The sequence below is a fragment of the Rhincodon typus genome, chromosome 13, assembly GCF_021869965.1.
Source record: "Rhincodon typus isolate 14 chromosome 13, sRhiTyp1.1, whole genome shotgun sequence".
Classification (NCBI taxonomy): Eukaryota; Metazoa; Chordata; class Chondrichthyes; order Orectolobiformes; family Rhincodontidae; genus Rhincodon; species Rhincodon typus.
In genome coordinates, this window is record NC_063344.1 from 61,057,505 (window position 1) to 61,076,618 (window position 19,114).

Below are 19,114 nucleotides of genomic sequence, written 5' to 3' on the forward strand. Positions count from 1 at the left end.
ACATGATAAGATGTCAAATCCAGGTCATATCTAACCTGCCGGGTGGGCATTAACAATTTTACAGCACTATTCAAAGTGTTGCAGGGTTCTCTTAGAGTCAATGTCAACACTTACCCTTCAAATCTCAACCGTAGCAGCTTAATTGCACTTCATCCTTGCTGTTTGTGGAACATTGTTGTATATACACTAGCTAACATGTTTACCAAACTAATACTCATTAAGCTTCAAAAGTGATTCATTGACTATGAAGTATTTTTTGAGAAGGGTGCTCCAGGAATCCATTGCGAATGTCTCACGTTTTGACCTGCAGAGCAGCCTTGGACCAGAAGGCAGGGGGATGATGTGAAACCAAAACAGTCCATCATGCCTGCCTTACCCTCGTGTTTGTGCCAAGATCCCACAAGCTAGTCTCAGTGTCTATCCCAGTGCATTTCCAACACAAGAGTTTCACTAGCTTCATCAGGACATGATTGGGGATATTAGAATACGCTTCAAGAAGAGAGGTTAAGAAAAGTAACCATCCAAACCCCAATCATGTTACCATTAACACCTTGGAAACCTGATATAGACTGGTTTCACCCTAAATTCTGAGCCCTTTGTTAATTAATGCCCCAAGGATAAACCTTCATTCTCCATAGGGAAAGAATCACCAGCTCTTTAACCTGTCCACTACCAATTTTCTGACAGACTTGACTGCTGTAAATACAGATTATTCATAGAAAACAACCTCCCACTAAGAAACAGAATTATGGAAACAAACAATGTTCAGCAAATTACATTCACAGGGTCCTTAAAATCATTAGAACTACAAAGCAAAGTTAAAAGACAGTGATCCTGCAATATGCCTACAAATTTAAGCAATTTGAAATTTGAAATTTGAAATTAAGGAAATAAGATTCTTACTAATTTTCATCTGTTCAGAACGGCAAAGGATCTTCTACTTTATATCCAAAACACACAAAAAAAATATAGTGGCTGTTTTCTTCAGCATGGGCTGGTAAAAGATGCGTCATCATTTACACTTTGTTCTAAATGCATTCTGGAGGATTCTGTTTTTTTATTGTAGAGGCACATTTTAAAGAGGGTACAAATGCAGTGGAAAATACATCCACTAGCAATGTCCCTGTTGGTCTCAGAGAATTCCAAACAGAGAATCTATTCATGTCGTGACAATGCTATTACATTCTTTCACAATAAAATCATTTAGCATAGTCAGAAATTAAGTAGTTGGCACTGGTGCGAGAAAGGAAAGGTTATTGCTTGAAAGGGCATCAAAAAGAAACAAACTACTCAAAACATTTCTGGCTATAATTCCTGTCAAAAATATACTAAATGGAGTCTGATTCACATATTTTTAAAGATCTCATAATTAATGCATTAGGGTTCAAGTCCTTTTACAGAGGTTTTAGTCCAAACATCCCAGCTGACACTCCTTTACGATACTGAGGGAGTACTGCACTTGCTGAGTTACTGTCTTTTAGATGGGATGTTAAAATTGACGCTCCATCTAACCACTCAAGGATTTCATCGCATTGGTGGTCTGGCAAAAACTCAGCCATCAACCAAAATGATTATCTGGTTATTTTCACATTACCGTTTGTGGAAGCTTGCTGTGTGTAAAATTGGCTCTAATGCACTTTTGGAGGCCGTGTGAGGTGCAATATACATGTGGTTTTATTTATTTTGATTGCTCTTATTAAAAGGGAATAAATACTTGCTGATCTTAATTAACAAATTAGGGCAAATTTGTCAAGAATGCAAGTAGGATGGTACCGCGGAAAGAAGTTTCTGAATTATATATCTTTGCATTAAATATGGACAACATTCAGAAAGCATTCAAGAAAATATACCATTTACAGTTTAAGCAATATCAACTCTGTCTGGGTCAGGCATGAGCTTTGTGTGCATGCTAATTCTATGAAGCAATATCAATCTTCTGCTCCAGTACAATATGTTCTAAAATCCATACTTTGTCTTTCTAGTTTATTTTCTGGACACCTTGAATCTGTTTGAAACAATTCAAATTCAGGAGGAAACTGCTTCACAATATTCAATTGAATCATATACAATGGATTATTAAGTACAAGGACAAGTACTTTAGGTTGGAAGTATTGAGGGACAAGGAGCTACCCAATATAGGTCATGGAGCACGTGCTGATAGATAAATGGGACATTGTGCAGACTAGGATTCATGCATCAGAATCAGACTAAATGTGTCATGCATTCAGGAGGGGTGTACTGAACAGCAGTTTGAGATTGGAGATGATAAAGGCATGTGGGAAACTTTGAAGCAGTTGGGACAGAGGTGGACTGGGCAGTGTTCTGGAAGTGGAAGCAGCAGGTTTTGTGGTGCTTAGGATATGGTTCAGAAGATCAGCTTCATGTTAAATAGGATGATCCATTTGTTGCTCACACCTGAAATCAAGGCTGTGAATAAAGTTAAATTTGGTGGCAAGGAGGCATTTGTGGTAGGGACTGATGACAATGGTTCTTGTATTTCCAAGGACATATAGGAGGAAATTGCAGATTATCCAGAATTAGAGCTTGAATGCAGTCTGATAGCACAAAGGTAGGTCCTGATTAGAATATGGTTGCCTATATTTGGAAGATAATCCTATGGCTATGAACGATTTCACAAAGGGGCAGGAGTTAGATGAAGGAGAGGAAGGCTAAGGATAGAGATTAAAGGAATTGCAGAGATAATGTTGGGAATGGATGAGAAGGCATTGCTAGAGATCTTCAGCTGACTTCAGATAGCTAAGAATGGAACCAATTCAGGTCAGTCCTACTAAACTGGCAGGAGAGTAGAGACGTTGTGGTTTAGCATGTTAAAGGCTGTAGAGGATCTGGAGGATGAGGTCAGAGATAGATCATGGCTGCAATCAGGATAACTTTCGTCACTTGAACAGGGCAATTTTTCACTGTGTCATGAGCTGGGAATGTGATTGGAAAGATTTAAGCATGGATTTGTTGGTAAAGGGAGCATGGATTTGTGAAATGATGATGTATTCAAACGGTTTAGAGAGTGATGGAATAGTAATTTGCAAGGACAGAGGTGCTGAGTGTTTTGATTTAGAAGGGCAGTAACTAGTTTGAAAGGGGCTACCATTTATAATATGTGCCCGTATGGGATCCAGAAAGGGAAGCTGAACATTGAACACTTCTGTTGGGGTTTACAGTCTTCTTTTAATTCATTTGTGGGACATGCGTGTCACTGACTGGCTAGCATTTATTGCCATTGAGAAGGTAATGGTGAGCAGCCTTCTTGAATCATTGTAGTCAACATGCTGTAGTTTGACCCACAATGCCCTTAGGGAGAGAATGCCATGATTTTGACCCAACGATAGTGAAGGAACAGCAATATGTTTCCAAGTCAGGATAGTGAGCAGCTTGGACGGGAACATGCAGGTGATGGTGTTCCCATGTATCTGCTGCACTTGATTGAATTGCTCTAGATTGAAATGAATTGAATTTAATTAGCCTTATTGTCATCATGTACTCAGATGAGCACAGTGAAAACATTACAAGTCACCACTTCTGGTGTCAGCTTAAGTATAAGGTACCTAGGTACAGGTTCTTCAGAGTACAGACTGAAGTGGTCATCAGTTTGGAAGGCATTGTCTAAGGAGCTTTGGTGAATATCTGTAGTTCATTTTGTAGATAGTACACACTGGTGCTACTGAACATCAGTGGTGGAGGGAATGGATGTTTGTGGATGTGGTCCCAATCATGCAGCCTGCTTTGTCCTGGATGGTGTCAGGCTTTTTCAGTGTTGTTGGGGTTGCACTCATCCAGGCATTCCATCACACTCCTGACTTGTGCCTTGCAGATGGTGTACAGGCTTTGCGGAGTCAGGAGGTGAGTTATTCACCACGGTATTCCTAGCCTCTGACCTGCTCTTGTAGCCACTGCGTTTATGTGACAATTCCAGTTGGGTTTCTGGTCAATGGTGATTCCAACGTAATGTTGATTGTCAGGGGTATTCAATGATGATGATATTACTGAATGTATTGGGGCGATGTTTAGATTTTCTCTTATTGGAGGTGGTCATTGCCTGGCATTTGTCTGGTGTGAATATTACTTGCCACATGTCAGTCCATGCTTGAATATTGTTCAGATCTTGTTGCATTTGATCATGGACTGCTTTGGTTTCTGACGGGTTGCAAATGGTGCTGAACTTTGTGTAATCACTGGCAAACATCCCCACTTCTGACCTTACGAAGGAGGGAAGGTCATTGATGAAGCAGCTGAAGATGTTTGGGCCTCAGAAACTAGCCTGAGGAACTCCTGCAGAGATGTCCTGGACTGACCTCCAAAAATCACAACCATCTTCCTATGTGCCAGGTATAACTCCAACCAATGGGACGGTTTGCCCCCGATACCCATTGAATCCAATTGGGTGAGGGCTCCTTGATGCCACACTCAGACAACTGCAATCTTTATGTCAAGGGCTGTCAATCTCACCTCAACTTTGGAAGTCAGCTCTTTTGTCCATGTTTGAACTGAGGCTGCAATGAGGTCAGGAGCTGGGTGGCCCTGGCAGAACCCAAACTGGGCATCACTGAGCAGGTTATTGCTAAGCAGGTGCTGCGTGATAGCACTGTTGATGACATCTCCCATCACTTTGCTGATGACTGAGAATAGTAATGAGGCAAATATTTAGGTTTGTCCTGCTTTTGGTGTAAAGGACATACCTGCATAATTTTAAACATTACCAAGTAGATGCCAGTGTTGTAACTGTATTGGAACAGCCTGGCTAGGGGAACGGCATGTTCTGGAGCACAAGTCTCCAGTAGTATTGCTGGAATGTTGTCAGGGCCCATAGCCTTTGCAGTATCCAGTACCCCTAACCATTTCTTGATATCACCTGGAGTGAAATGAACTCACTGAAGACTGGTATCTGTAATGTTGACAACCACTGCAGGTGGCCAAAATGGATCATCCACTCAACACTTCTGGCTAAAGCATTTGCAGCGATGTGCTGGTCTCTTCTGTCATTGAGGATGGGGATATTTGCTGAGCCTCCCCCTCCACAGAGTTGTTTAATTGTCCACCACCATTCACAGTTGGATGTGGCAGGACTGCAGAGCTTAGATTTGATCTGTTTATTGTGGGAGCGCTTAGCATTGTCTATCACTTGCTGCTTTTGCTGTTTGGCTTGCAAGAAGTCCTGTTTGGTAGCTTCACCAGGTTGACATCTCATTTGTATATATGTCTGGTGCTGCTCGTGACATGCCCTCCTGCACTTTCCATTGAACCAGAGTTGATCCCCCAGCTTGATGTTAATGGTTGAGTGGGGGATATGCAGGGCTGTGAGGTTGCAGATTGTGCTGGAGTACAAGTCTGCTGCTATGATGGCTCACACTGCCTCATGGGTGTCCAGTCTTGAGTTGCTCGACCTATTTGAAGTCTGTCCTATCCAGGACGGTGATAATGGCACACAATATAATGGAGCATATTCTCAATGTGAAGGCACGACTGCGTCTCCATGGCACGACTGTGCGATGGTCACTCTGTGGTCAGGTGGCCAGCAGCAAAAATGGCTATGAAACTAATTAAGAGCTACAATAAAGCATGCTGGGAACTTTGTTCAAGCTAGTTTGAACTCTGACCTCGGTTAAAACTGCAGCCAGGACATATTGTGACATGTCCTATGTTGATCAAATAAGGGAGGTGTCATACTGGTCTGCTGGACATACTGGCACCACTATCACCTTATATGGAGCATGATACATTTCTGTTTACGACTTGATATAAACATTTGGGATTTGTTTACCAGTAAACTCCATTGGCTGGGATCAAATATTGAGATCAGGTTTTGCTTAATTCATTGGCTGACAGCCAGAGAAGTTTCTGGAAGACAGTGAGCACACTTTGGGTAAAATTAACAGCAGAACAGTTTTTGTTTTCCTTTAGCAACCACCCAAGTCCCATATTTCTGATGTTTTTACATTGATTATGTGGAACTCTTGATGAAATGGAATATTTGATCAACTGACACACTCCTGGTCCCATAGGTGCCAGTTAATAAAACATTTGCTTTAATTAACACTAGCTAAGACCATCCTCCTGATGACTACATCAATGTTCAAAGCGGTTAACCACTCTGTACCTTTCACTGGTTATGCCAACTTGTAATGATTTAATACCAACCTAGGCACTCATCCAAAGAAGGAACAATAATGTCTGACCCTGTTGATTAGTACAAAGGCAGCACGGACAACAGTGCTCCATTAATCTGCTGTGCCTCAGATTCCATGCAGCAGCTCAGAGGTTTCATTTGATTTATTATCATATCTACCTAGGTACAGTGGAAGGTTTTGTTTTGCGTGCAGTACAGGCAGATCATAACAAAGAAACATCATAGGGTGATTGAACAGAGTGAGGAATACAAAGTTACGGCTGCAAAGAAGGTGCACAAAAGCAAGACCAACATTAAATTTGAAATTTGAGATGTCTGTTTAAAAGATGGATCATTCTTCAGCTCTTCCTTATCCTTCAACTCTCTTAGTCCAGCAAATGAGTGCAGCACTTTCTGCTAATTCCACCGATTTGCACTGTTGCTTATCAGGTTGACAGAAGTTTTAGGCAACTGCAACATTCCATAAACCATCTTTACAAGATCAAAGTTAAATATCTATCGTATTTGTCTCATTATTGCAGCGAAGTCACTTCATGTTCTTGTATTCTACTGTGCTTGAGCCCAATGTAACTTAATGGGACCAAATAGTCTTTCACTCACACACTGATTTTCACAGCAGGTCTGAACTGAATTGAATGCCGTGTCTAGGCAACTTACTATGGTTATCTGAGAGGCTAAGATGAATCAGGTGATCAACATGGTATCCAACCTGCAAGCCTTAGCAACATAAAGGGATGAGCAAAAATATGCAGTACAGTACATTTCTTCTGTGGAAAAGCACATAACCAAAGTATGAACAGCTCACATTTAATTATAAAATCATATTTGGAGTCTTCTCACTAAATTATATCTGTCAGAAATTTATTTTACTTGCAAACAGGTTCTTTTCAGCACTACCACAATTAGCTTTAACACAGTCTGTTCACAGCCTAAACAGAATAGAAAAGCATGTTCAATTTGGATTTATTTCAATACGCAGGACAAAATCAACGACAGCACAGCATTGCCCCCAGTGCAAGTGATAATATTTAAGGGGACTATGTGTCTGCTAGAATTAGTGTCTTGCAAAGCAGTTGACAGAGAAGAATACAATGTAAAATTGGAAGCCTAGGATGTTGTAAGCAGAGATAATCCACTGGCTATTAATAGACAAACCCCTTTCAAAATTGAAGATTAATTTAACATTTGATATCAAAATATGTCTTCCCTACATTATCTTACATCAAGCCTTGTTCACCTAGCACTTGCTGATCTGCATTGGTTCTCAATCCACTGATACCTCAAATTTAAAATTCTCAACCTCATGTTAAAATCCCACTATGGCATTGTCTTTTCCTGCCTCTGATCTCCTTCAGTCCTATGTCCATCTTGAAAATTCTATGTTCCTCCAGTGTTGCCCTCTTATCCACCCCCCATTGTTTTGCCATACCAATGGGGTCCATGCCTTCAGTCTCTACATTCTAAGCTCTGGATTCCCTCTCCTTTTCATTTTTCTCTCCTTTTGAAAGTCTATTTCTTCAGCAAGCACTTGCTCACCTCTCCTAGTGTCTTCTTCAAGGACTTTATTTTCTGATTACACTTTTGTGAGGCTCCTTATATCATTTTACTATGTGAAGGAACAATACAAAGACAAGTTCTTCTTAACACGCTGAGCATATCTAGGCTTTAATTCAGAACAACCAACTCTCACAGAAGCTTTCATTCTGTACCAAGCTTTTAAATACCATAATGACTAAGGTCACAACATTACTACCAGTGAAACTTCATGAGAACAAAAGTAAAACAAATTGTAAACCCACTCAATTTACTAAAAGCCAAGATATGCAAACACACTCCTCTTTCCCATGCAGGATCAATGGCACTTATTGAAAATTGCTGTGATAAATGGCCAGTCTGAATTGCTCAAACCTGTTTCATATTGTCAGAACTACTTTTACTTGCAGACTTGTGCCAACATTGGGAGAAAAATAGACTGACCTACTGTCAAACTCACAGAATCATACTGTTCAACCATTGTCTGGATCCCTCCATCACTATTGTTGGGTATGCGAATTCCCACAAAGCGGCCAGACCCAGAAGAGGTGATGGCACTGTGGTATACACAGCAACTGAATGTGGCCCTGGCACCCTCAACATCTAGACCCACAAAGTATCATGGTACATGTCTAACATGGTCAGAAAATCTCCTGCTGATTATCCCCTCCCTCAGCAGATGAATTAGTATCCGTCCATGTTAAAGGAGGCATCCAAAATAGACAGAGCACAGAATGCACTCTGGGTGGGGGAACCAAAATGCCCATCATCAAGAGTGGCTTGGTCACACAACCGCTGATTGAGATGGTCGAATCCTGCAGGGCAGAACTGCCAGACTGATCTGCAAAGGGTATGGAGGGAAATTTTTTTTTTTTTTGTTCTGGTTAGTGATGTTCTCAGTGGCAGCAGTGATCATGTAGTTGCTGGGATCTTCGGTTATGTTCTCATGCTGCAGTTACCTTCCATTGTGTGAAATGACACTACTCAATGTGTCTTAAATGGGATTATTTAAGAACAGATCTGACAGCTCAAAAGTGTACATCCGTGAGCTTCTGTGGGATACGAGCAGCAAATATACATTCTACCATAGTATATAACCTTAAGGCCCAGCATATTTTTTGCTCTATTATCACCAACAAGCCAGGGAACTAAAGTCAAAAGAAGGGTCAGTGGACTCGAAATGTTAACTCTGCCTTCTCTCCACAGCTGCTTTAAGACTTGCTGAGTTTTGCCAGCAATTTCTATTTTTAAGCCAGGGAACTAATGAAAACTATGTGTGAGCATGCGGGGACATCAGCGGATGTACCTGAAAGTGAGATGTAAACCTGCTTAAACTACAATGTAAGTCTACGTGACAAAACAGCAGAAGCAGGGTCAGAACTAAACAATTCCACAACCATGTGATCCCATAAAATGACTGTAAAGGTATCACAGTTAATCATGATGGACAATTAAAGAAGATAGTAGAGAAGAAGGCTCCAAAAACATCTCCATCCTCAATGATGGCAGAATTCAGCATGTGGCTACAAAAGACAAGACTAAACTATCTTCAGCCAGAAAAGCTGGGTGGATAATCCATCTCAGATTTCACCAACCCAGCAACCAGTCATCAGCCAATTTAATTCACTCCATGTGACAGCAATAGATGGCTGAGTACATTGGATACACAAAAGGTCTATGGGTCTTGGTAACATTCCAGCTGTACTGAAGACTTGCAGTCCAGAACTAGCCATTCCCCTAAGCAGATCTTCCAGTACAAATACAACACTGACATCTAGTCCATAAGGCTAAGAAATGCCAAGATATATATGCCCACAAAAAAAAGGATAAACACAATCCAACCAATCACTGCCCAATTAGTTTTCTCACAAATCATCAGTAAAGTAATGAAAAATGTCAATAGTAACATCAAACAGCACTTATTCAGCAATAATCACCTCAGCAGAGCTTAGATTGAGTTTTGCTAGGACCAATCAATTCCAGACCTTGTTGCAATCCTAGTCCAGACATGAATTCCAGAAGTGAGCTGAGAGTAATTGCTCTTGGCATCAAGATGGTATTTGATTAATCATCAAATCAAGCAGCCCAATCAAAATGGAAGCCAAAGGAAAACAGGGTAACCTCTCCATTTGCCAGAGTCATACCTGGCACAAAAGGAAGATGATGGTGATCGTTGGAGGCCAGTCACCTCAGTCTCAGGACAGTGCTCCAGGAGTTCCTCAAGACAGTGTCCTACACCAGCCATCTTCAGTGACTTCATCAATGACCTTCAGTGGCTTCATCAATGACCTTCTCGCCTCCCTAAGGTCAGAGGCAGATGGTCGCTGATGGTAGCGCAATGCTCACTTCCACTTGTAACTTCTCAATTCATGAAGCAATCCTTACATCCACATGCAGCAAGACCTGAACAACATTCGGGTTTTGGTTGATAAATGGCAAGTAGTATTTATGCCATAGAAGTGCCAGGAAATGACCATCAATTTAAAAAGTAATAACAGAACAGAATAGCAATTTATTGTCACGTGTGTTTTTATCAAAAAAATATAGTGCAAGTTTCATAAGTTGCCATACCATGGCATCTGTATTAATGACAGAAATCATAGAAAGGAAGAAAAAAAGTAAAAATTAAGACAAAGTTCATCTCAGATCAATTTCAATTTGGGGAAAGCCAATTAAATCGATGAATGGTCTGGAATACCCAGAAGCTGCCACTGAAGAAGACCTCCATGCTGGGACAATGAATAAAGGAATAATAACAATTTAATTTTAAAAGCAGTTGAGGTTTTTTTTTAGTATCAGAATAACTAGTATTTAATAGTAAGGTAAAGAATAAACAGCAGTGGAACTAAGAACAATATTTACCATACAAAAAACCATTACTCCCTTATCAACTTATCTCTGAAACAAAAGGTTGTTTCATTTCCTGCTTGTCCTTTAACATTTCTTTTCGAATTCACTTTTAAACAATGTTATAAACTGCAACGTCCAGATGCAGGAACGGATGTTCTGTCGTTTGCCAAGCTGCCTGAGTCACTTGTAAATTGGATCTAGTTTAGACCCATGCCTTAATTGTGTTCGCTCACTGACTACACAGGGGAGGAGAAGAGGAAATATAAGTGTAATCTTGCCTGTAATATCAAAGAAGATTGCAAGATTTTTTTTTAGATTTATTAAATGTGAGAAAGGTAACAGTGAACATTAGATCACTGGAAAATGAGGCTGGAGAAGTCATAATGGGGAACAAAGAAATAGAGGAGGAACAGAATAGGTGCTTTACTTGAGTCTTCCATGGAAGGCAACAGTAGCATACCAGGGTCGTTAAGAGGGTTGGGGCAGAGGTGAGTTTAGTGGCCATCACTAAAGAGAAGGTACCAGGGAGGTTGAAAGGCCTGAAGGTGGATAAATCACACAGATCAGATGGACTACATCCCAGCTTTCTGAAGGAGATAGCTGAGGAGATTGTAGAGGCATTGGTGATCATCTTTCAGGAATCACTGGAGTCTGGAAGGTTTCCAGAGGACTGGCAAATGATTAATGTAACATCCTTGTTTAGAAAGGAGGGAGGAAGAAGATGGGAAACTATAGGCTGGTTAGCCCGGCCTCGGTCATGGTAAGATTTTAGAGTCCATTATTAAGGATGAGATTGTGGAGTACTTGGGAGTGCATGGTAAAATAAGGCTGAGTTAGCATGGCTTCATCAAGGGGAAGTTATGCCTCACAAGTCTGTTAGAATGAGGTAACAAGCAAGCTAGAGAAAGGAGAGCCAGTGGATGTGATCTATTTGAATTTCCAGAAAGCCTTTGACAACATGTTGCACAAGAGGCTATTAAATAAGATAAGAGCCCATAGTGTTAGGGGCAAGGTACTGGCATGGATAAAGGATTAGGTGACCGGCAGAAGGCAGAGAGTAAGAATAAAGGGGTCTTCTTCAGGATGGAAACTAGTTACTAGTGGAGTTTCACAAGTATCAGTGTTGGGATCATATCTATTCACATTATACATTAACAATCTGTTTGAAGGAACTGAGGGCTAAGTTTGTCGCTATGTTTGCAGATGACACAAAGATAAATGAAGGGACAGGTAGTGTTGATGAAGCAGGAATGCTGCAGAAGGACTTTGACAGGCTAGGACAGTGAACAAAGAAGCAGCAGATGAACACAATGTTGGAAAGTGTGAGATTATGTACTTTGGTAGGAAGAATAGAGACATAGACTAGGGAAAGTCTTCACAAATCTGAAACACAAAGGGACTTAGGAGTCCTAGTTCAGGATTCTCTTAACATACTAGTCCAGTTGGCAGTTAGGAAAGCAAATGCAATGTTAGCATTCATTTTGAAAGGACGAGAGTACAAGAGCAGAGGTGTACTGCTGAGGCTGTGTAAGGCTCTGGTCAGACCACATTTGGAATATTGCGAGCCGTTTTGGGTCCTGTATCGAAGGAAGGATGTGCTGGCCTTGGAGGGGGTCCAGAGGAGGTTTACAAGGATCATCCTGAGAATGGAGGGTTTGTCATGTGAGGAGTGGTTGGGGACTTTGTGTTTGCACTTAATGAAGTTTAGAAGCATGGTGTGGGATTTCATGAAAACTTAGAGAGTACTTCAGAGATGCAATGGATATTGAGAAGATGTTTCCATTAGTAGAAGAGACTAGGACCCCAGGGATACAGCCTCAGAGTAAAAGGATGACTCCGCAGAACTGACATAAAGAAGAATTTCTTCAGCCAGATGGTGGTGACACTGTTGAACTCATTGGCGCGGAAGGCTATGGAGGCCAAGTCATTGTGTGCATTTCTAACACAGATAGATAAGTTCTTGATTAGTAAGGGGATCAAAAGTTACTGGAAGAAGATAGGCAAATGAGTTTGAGAAACAAATCAACTATGATCAAATGGCAAAGCATAATCACTTAGCTGAATGGCCTGATTGTGCTCCTATATCATATGGTCTATGATTTTATCTTAAAAAGAGTGGAACTATTCATTTAGTGGCATTACCATCGCTGAATCCCACCATCAACATCACACAGTTTACAAGTGACCAGTAACTAAATTAGATCAGCCACATAAATACATGACTATAGGAACAAGTGAATATATAGGAATTCTGTGGCAAGTGACACATAGAGTCATAGAGTAATACAGCAGGGAAACAGGCCCTTCGGCCCAAACTAGTCCATGGTGACCATGGTGCTCGCATTTGGCCCATACCTCTCTAAACCCTTGCCATCTATGCACCTATTCAAATGCTTTTTATATGTTGCTATTTTACCTGCCTCAACTATTTTCTCTGGCAGCCCATTCCATCATCCAATTCCTCAAAACCTGACCACATCCACAAGTCACAAATCAGGAGTACGATAAAATAATCTCTGTGTGCTTGGTTGAATGCAGTTGTAACAATCAAGAAGCTCAACACTATCCAGGGCTTGACTGGCATCACATTACTACCTTAAACATTCATGTCCTTGATCGCAGACCTGATATACCGTCTAAATGAAGCTCTCGAAGGTGTTTTCAACAGCACTTTTCAATTAAATAAATTCCACTATCAAGGACTAAGGAAGCAATGTATGGGGACATCAAGCCTTACAAGTTTCACATCAATAAATCACACAGTATCCAGAATTGGAAATATATCTATGTTCCAATCTCTTTATTGGGTCAAACTACTGGAAATCTCACTTACTGCTGGAATACTTTCAGCAGGTAGATTGCAGTAGTTCAACCAAGTGGCTCACCAATGCATTCTTGATGGAAAACAGCATTAGGTGATAAATGCTGGCTTTGCTACAGATACAATTGAATAAAAATGGTATTTACAACAAACTGTACATTGGAAATTGGAAAACTGAAACCAGATGTCTACTGGACCTGTCCACGTGTTGAAGAAATGTAAGGCAGCATTGTTGTCCAGTCAATGGGTGATGTTCCTTTAGATATTTTAAAACAAGCTGTTCAGCCATGTTATGACACATGCCTGGCCCAAAGTTAGGGACATTATTACTGCACCAAATGACTCCTTATCTTTTCAATGTCATCAGCATTGTGAAAAATGGTTTAAAAAGGATCTGAGGGTCAATATTTTCACGCAGAGGGCAGTGCATGTATGGAACAAGCTGCCAGAGGAGATAGTGGAGGCTGGTACAATTACAACATTTAAAAGGCATCTGGATGGGTACAGGAACAGGTTTTAGTGGGATACAGGCCAAATGCTGGCACTTGGGACTAGATCAGTTTTGGATATCTGGTCGGCATGGATGAGTTGGACTGTTGCCGTGCTGAATAACTCTATGACTCTATGACACTATGAAAGGCATTGCTAGAGGTGAATCATGATTGCTTGATTTTGATAACTGCTGCCAACAAAACTCTACTTACCAACATCAGATTGAGCAAAATCAAAAAGTACTCATTTAAACTCTTGAGAAGGATAGTGCAAATCATGGTACATAACTCTTCAAAAATGTACAGAACAATGAGATCACTTATTGTCAGCACAGGAATATGCATCTATTGAAGTCATTATTAATTCAAATGCAAAAATATTCAACAAAGTTTTTATTGGAATCTCAAGAGATCTCTGTCCTAAAGGTCATTCAAATTTAGCCACAATTAGCAGTTTGCAATGTAGTAGTTGCTACAAAATGAAGATTCATTTGTTAGGATTGCTTAATCACAAAGAAGGAAGTGAGCAAGTAAGGAGAGCCAACTATATATACTAAAACAGGTTTACAGTCAGCCTTTTCTTTACTGAGAGTCGGAGAATTCCCTGTTTATAATAATAGGGATGTTTACGTCATTTAGAGGATAACATCAGGGAACATGCTCAGACTGCACAATTGCATTCAGCTCAAAGTATCACAGCTTTGGGCAAAATTAATCAAGCCCAAGCAGCTGGGAGACACTAGGCCTTTCAATAAAATGTTTGAAGAAGGCATTAAAAGATTTAAGACAGTTCGATAGATTTACTCAGTTGGGTTATTTATTTAATATATAATTTTTCATTTTTCTATCATTTTGAATAATAGAAATTATAGGTATTCAGAGAAAAATTTTTGACAGTGTGTTTTTTCCCCAGTAATCACTGTGAGTGACTTGCAGAGAAAAGATAATCTTGCACCAAATAGTTGCTACAGTCTATAATTACATAGTGGCATGTGATAGCTACTAATGTAAGAACAAATTTGAATGTCAGAAAATACATTGGGTGGGGAGGGGTTGGTGGAAGGTATGAACACAATTAATGACAATTCACACTTTGAAATAAGAATTTTATGTCAATACATTTTTTTTTAAAATTACTGCCAAACTACTAAACCTCACAGTCTGAGCATGATCTGTGATGTTGTACCATAAGCAGCATCAAAATATCCAGTCTTTGAACCTTACATTTAGTTTTAGTTTCATGTTTTCTTCAATACATGGTCAGGTTCAACTGACACCCAACTTCAGCAAACATTAGATCTCCAAGTTCCAATGCACAGCATAAATAGTAATTTTTAAAGTGTACTTATACATCCACATTTATGTAAAATGGCATGTTTACACTCATCTCTTGCAGTTTCATATTTTGGTCATTTGGTCCCAAAAACATTCAAAATTCTTTTTATTTTAATTCATTTGTTATTTATTTTGTGAATGGGGACTGGAGAGTGAGAGGACCATTGAGATGGAGACTGGGGATTTTTGGTACTTTGCTCGCAAGCATGACATTTTCTGTCAAATCACTTCAGTGAGTGGAAAATTAAGGTTTGGTTGGTGCTGAGTACAAAACATCAGCCATAGTCGAGTTCTTAACAGAAATAGAAGCTTATCTTCTTTTTCAAAAGAAACACTGGTTGAACTTTGAAGCCAATTAGTGATCTCATTTTTTTTTGTTAACAGTTAGGTACAATACCTCTCTCTATCACACCACTATACCATTCACCCACACCTTAAGGGATAGAAAGGCCAGCCAAGGAGCGGGAGAGACAGATAAAGCAAAGAGAAAATGTTGACAAAAGAGATATGGACAGAAAATAAAGAGGAGACAAATAGTCAAAGGACAAAAATGAGATAACAAAATCAAGAAAGGGGCCATATCTTTCAGGCTACCATAAGCAACACCAGAGGAAGACCAATTTGTAACAAAGTAAACTATTATATGAAATATATGGAATAAAATGACCTTGAAATGACAACTGAATTACATCCCGGTGCATATGTCTCTCACTTTCATCTGAAAATTATACTCTTGATTTTCTCTGAATAAATCAACTAATATAATTAATGAATCTCATTCCTAACAATTGGTCAACACTGACATAATTGAGTGAAAAGCTTGGAAGCATCATTAGCTAATCTTTCTAAACTAAATTTAACTTGAATTTCTTAGGCAAAGGTACTCTGATTCATTAAGTATCATTATGCTGTATTAACATTAGCTTGATTTCTTTTTTGAAAAGCCACTCTTAAATTCTAATCATCCACATTGGAAAGGTTAAGTTATCATTTTCCTCCAACATGCTCTGCACATCAGTATTTCACACTTGCAATTCCATATAGAAAACACCTCCACATCAACAGCAGGATGATAACAGAACAGAAAATGTGCAACCCTGTGGGAGTAAAACTGACACATTGTCAAACCTGACTGAAGGAAAATGCATACTGATGGACTAGGATACCAGAATAGAGAGATAGAAGGGGGTTGAATTTGACCTGTGACAACGGCTTGAAAGAAGTCTGTTGTGAATCAGCAGCCTGCACATGTTTTATTTCCCACTGACTTGAAAAATAGAGCCAAGACTTTAATTTCAATCCAAGTAAAAGTGATAGTAAGATTGGGAAACGAATATCCAAAACAGGCTTGAACTTTTGTTCTGCAAACTTCAGGAGGAAGAAGATCAAACAAGGTGAAAAACAACTGGCAGTTCTCCACAAGTCATACTGACTTGCTGGCTGAGACCAATTTCACCGTTAGGTAACTTCCTAAAATTGCAGATTGAGATTCTGTTGAATGTTGAGCATAACAGATCAACTCATGCAGCTTCTGTCTTAAAATTAGCCATCACAGGATAAGAGGAAAAGGAATCTATGGTGTAATTTCCATGGACCATGACCCTGGATCACTTATGAACAAAAAGAACTTTAATTACAACATTTTTTTTGAAAGAAGACTGATATAGACAAAGTGACTGAAGATATAAATCCAGTGGCTGTCTGGAGATGAATTCTGGAATGTCACACCTAAGGGTGTAAAAATGTTGCAAAGGGACAACTGCATGACAAACTAAACTGTAATCCCCTGTCAGCATCTCAGACTGTGAACTTGATGGTTAAAAAAAGGCAGCATGCTGGGTGAAAGACATATTTGGGTTTTCCCCTTTTAAGAACATACAAGGACCGGGTTAAAAGTGAACTTCAACCCTGGTCTCTGTGTGTCAGGGGCCTGATGTGCTAATGCATGGATTGGCCTGTTGTGAACGGCATAGTTTTGGGAACAACTAATTCAATATCATTGCATTAAATAAAGGGAGAAACAACTCTCTCCCATGCTAAACTATCAGCTATCGCAATCAAAAGGAACCAGAGCAAAAGAATTTCAATCAACCTGCAAAACCGAGAATCTCAAAACCTACTGTTAAATTACCAACATCATCACTACTGGTTACATCTGCTGTAATAGATATTCTACTATCTACGCTTCATGAATGACAAGGAGACTGCCTGTAGTTTTTTTTAACATTTATCTTTTTGATTTACTCACTTCTTATTCCTAATTGACGCATATGTTTATTGTGTTATTATTTCTTCTCCTGATTAGTAACTATTAAACTCATGCTTTTGTTAACTCAAAAAAGCCTGATTAAATGGGCTCCTTTTAAACTATAATTTATTTTGGTCTGAGGGAAAGCTATCAACAAGGGAGGGGATCCTTCTATATTAACTTTGTTGTGACCAAGAGAAGGGTGTGTAAATAAAGAAGGGGAGTCCATTCATCCTTCCTCACCCAGCAGCTTGTCAATTTGGGGCATCCCATCTGGAACTGTGATACTTTGGAGAACCTCAGCTAGGATCTCGTTAAAACCTTGGGAGAAAAATTTTTAACCAGAGATTAGTAAGATTATGAAACCTATTACTACAAGGAGTAATTGTAGAAAACAATATAGATAAACTTAAAGGTGTCTAACTAGGTAAAAGGGAGAAAAGAACAGAAGGTACAAGGTTAGATGAAGCAGGGTGTGAGGAGATTTATGTGAAGCATAAATAGCACAGATCACTTGGACTGAAGGGTCTGTTTCTGTTATGCAAATTTGAAGCAATTCTGTATTAAACAATGAACCTTTATAAATTTTGCCTGCATTTCACACTGTATGACCTTGTACTCCCTCTTAGTTTAGAAGAAGTTATGCTTTATTCCATTAACTGTTTACATGCAATCATGCATTTGGTATTAAGATGGAGTTAACCAAAAATGCACTGAATATATGAAGGAATATAAACTGAATATATTAGGGTACATTTGAGAAGAGACACCACAAAATTTATAACAAGATTGATAGATGGTATGGAAGGGGAAGGAGAGGGTAATGTAGGTGAAGGCTTTCTCTGATTGCTTTTATTCCTGAAATATCAAACCCACATCAGAGATTTTAGAGACTTAAGTAATGAAAATATCTATTTATAATTACTTCAAATAGTTTCATTAGTTTAGCAATGGTAAAATTAGCAATAATAGTACTGAGGTGCAATGCGCAATGCTGCACTGAGGTTAATTAGCCTTTGGAAAAAATCTCCAGTAATCCTGAGAAAGTCTTTTGCAAACAACACAAATTCCATTGACAAATCCGGCTTGCCTTTGTCTTCTCTGACTCCTTGTAGTCTCCTTTTGAATGGAATTTGACCCAGGGTGCACATAATGCCAGCCTTTATGCTGAAAATCCATCTTTCTGATTCAATCTCAGAATTTGGAACGAAATAGGAAAGTTGAAGTGAATGGCCAGTTTTTCAACTTTTAAGAATCTTTTGATGTTGACAGATCAGTCTGTTAATATAACAAGGCAAACAAAGGAGATTGGGTGAAGAGGGGTGTCACGAACAGACAAATGTTTCCTAGTGTAACAGAGGAACATTACAAAGGACACTGTTTAACGACTGCTGTAAATATATGGTCATTCAGCCAGTTCCTACATTTAAGCCAGTTGATGGGAGCACATATTTATGCCCACACATTTTCTCACAGTATCTCTTTCCAGATATTCACACGCTGGATAGAAAACAGAGTCGTGTTGCTCCCACTTCCTACAGACAAAGGAGGTGGCCATGGGTACCTGCATGGGCTGAAGCTATGCCTGTCTCTTTGTAGGTTACGTGGAACAATCCCTCTTCCGTAGCTACACTAGCCCTATCCCCCACCTCTTCCTCCATTACATCGATGACTGTATCGGCGCCGCCTCGTAC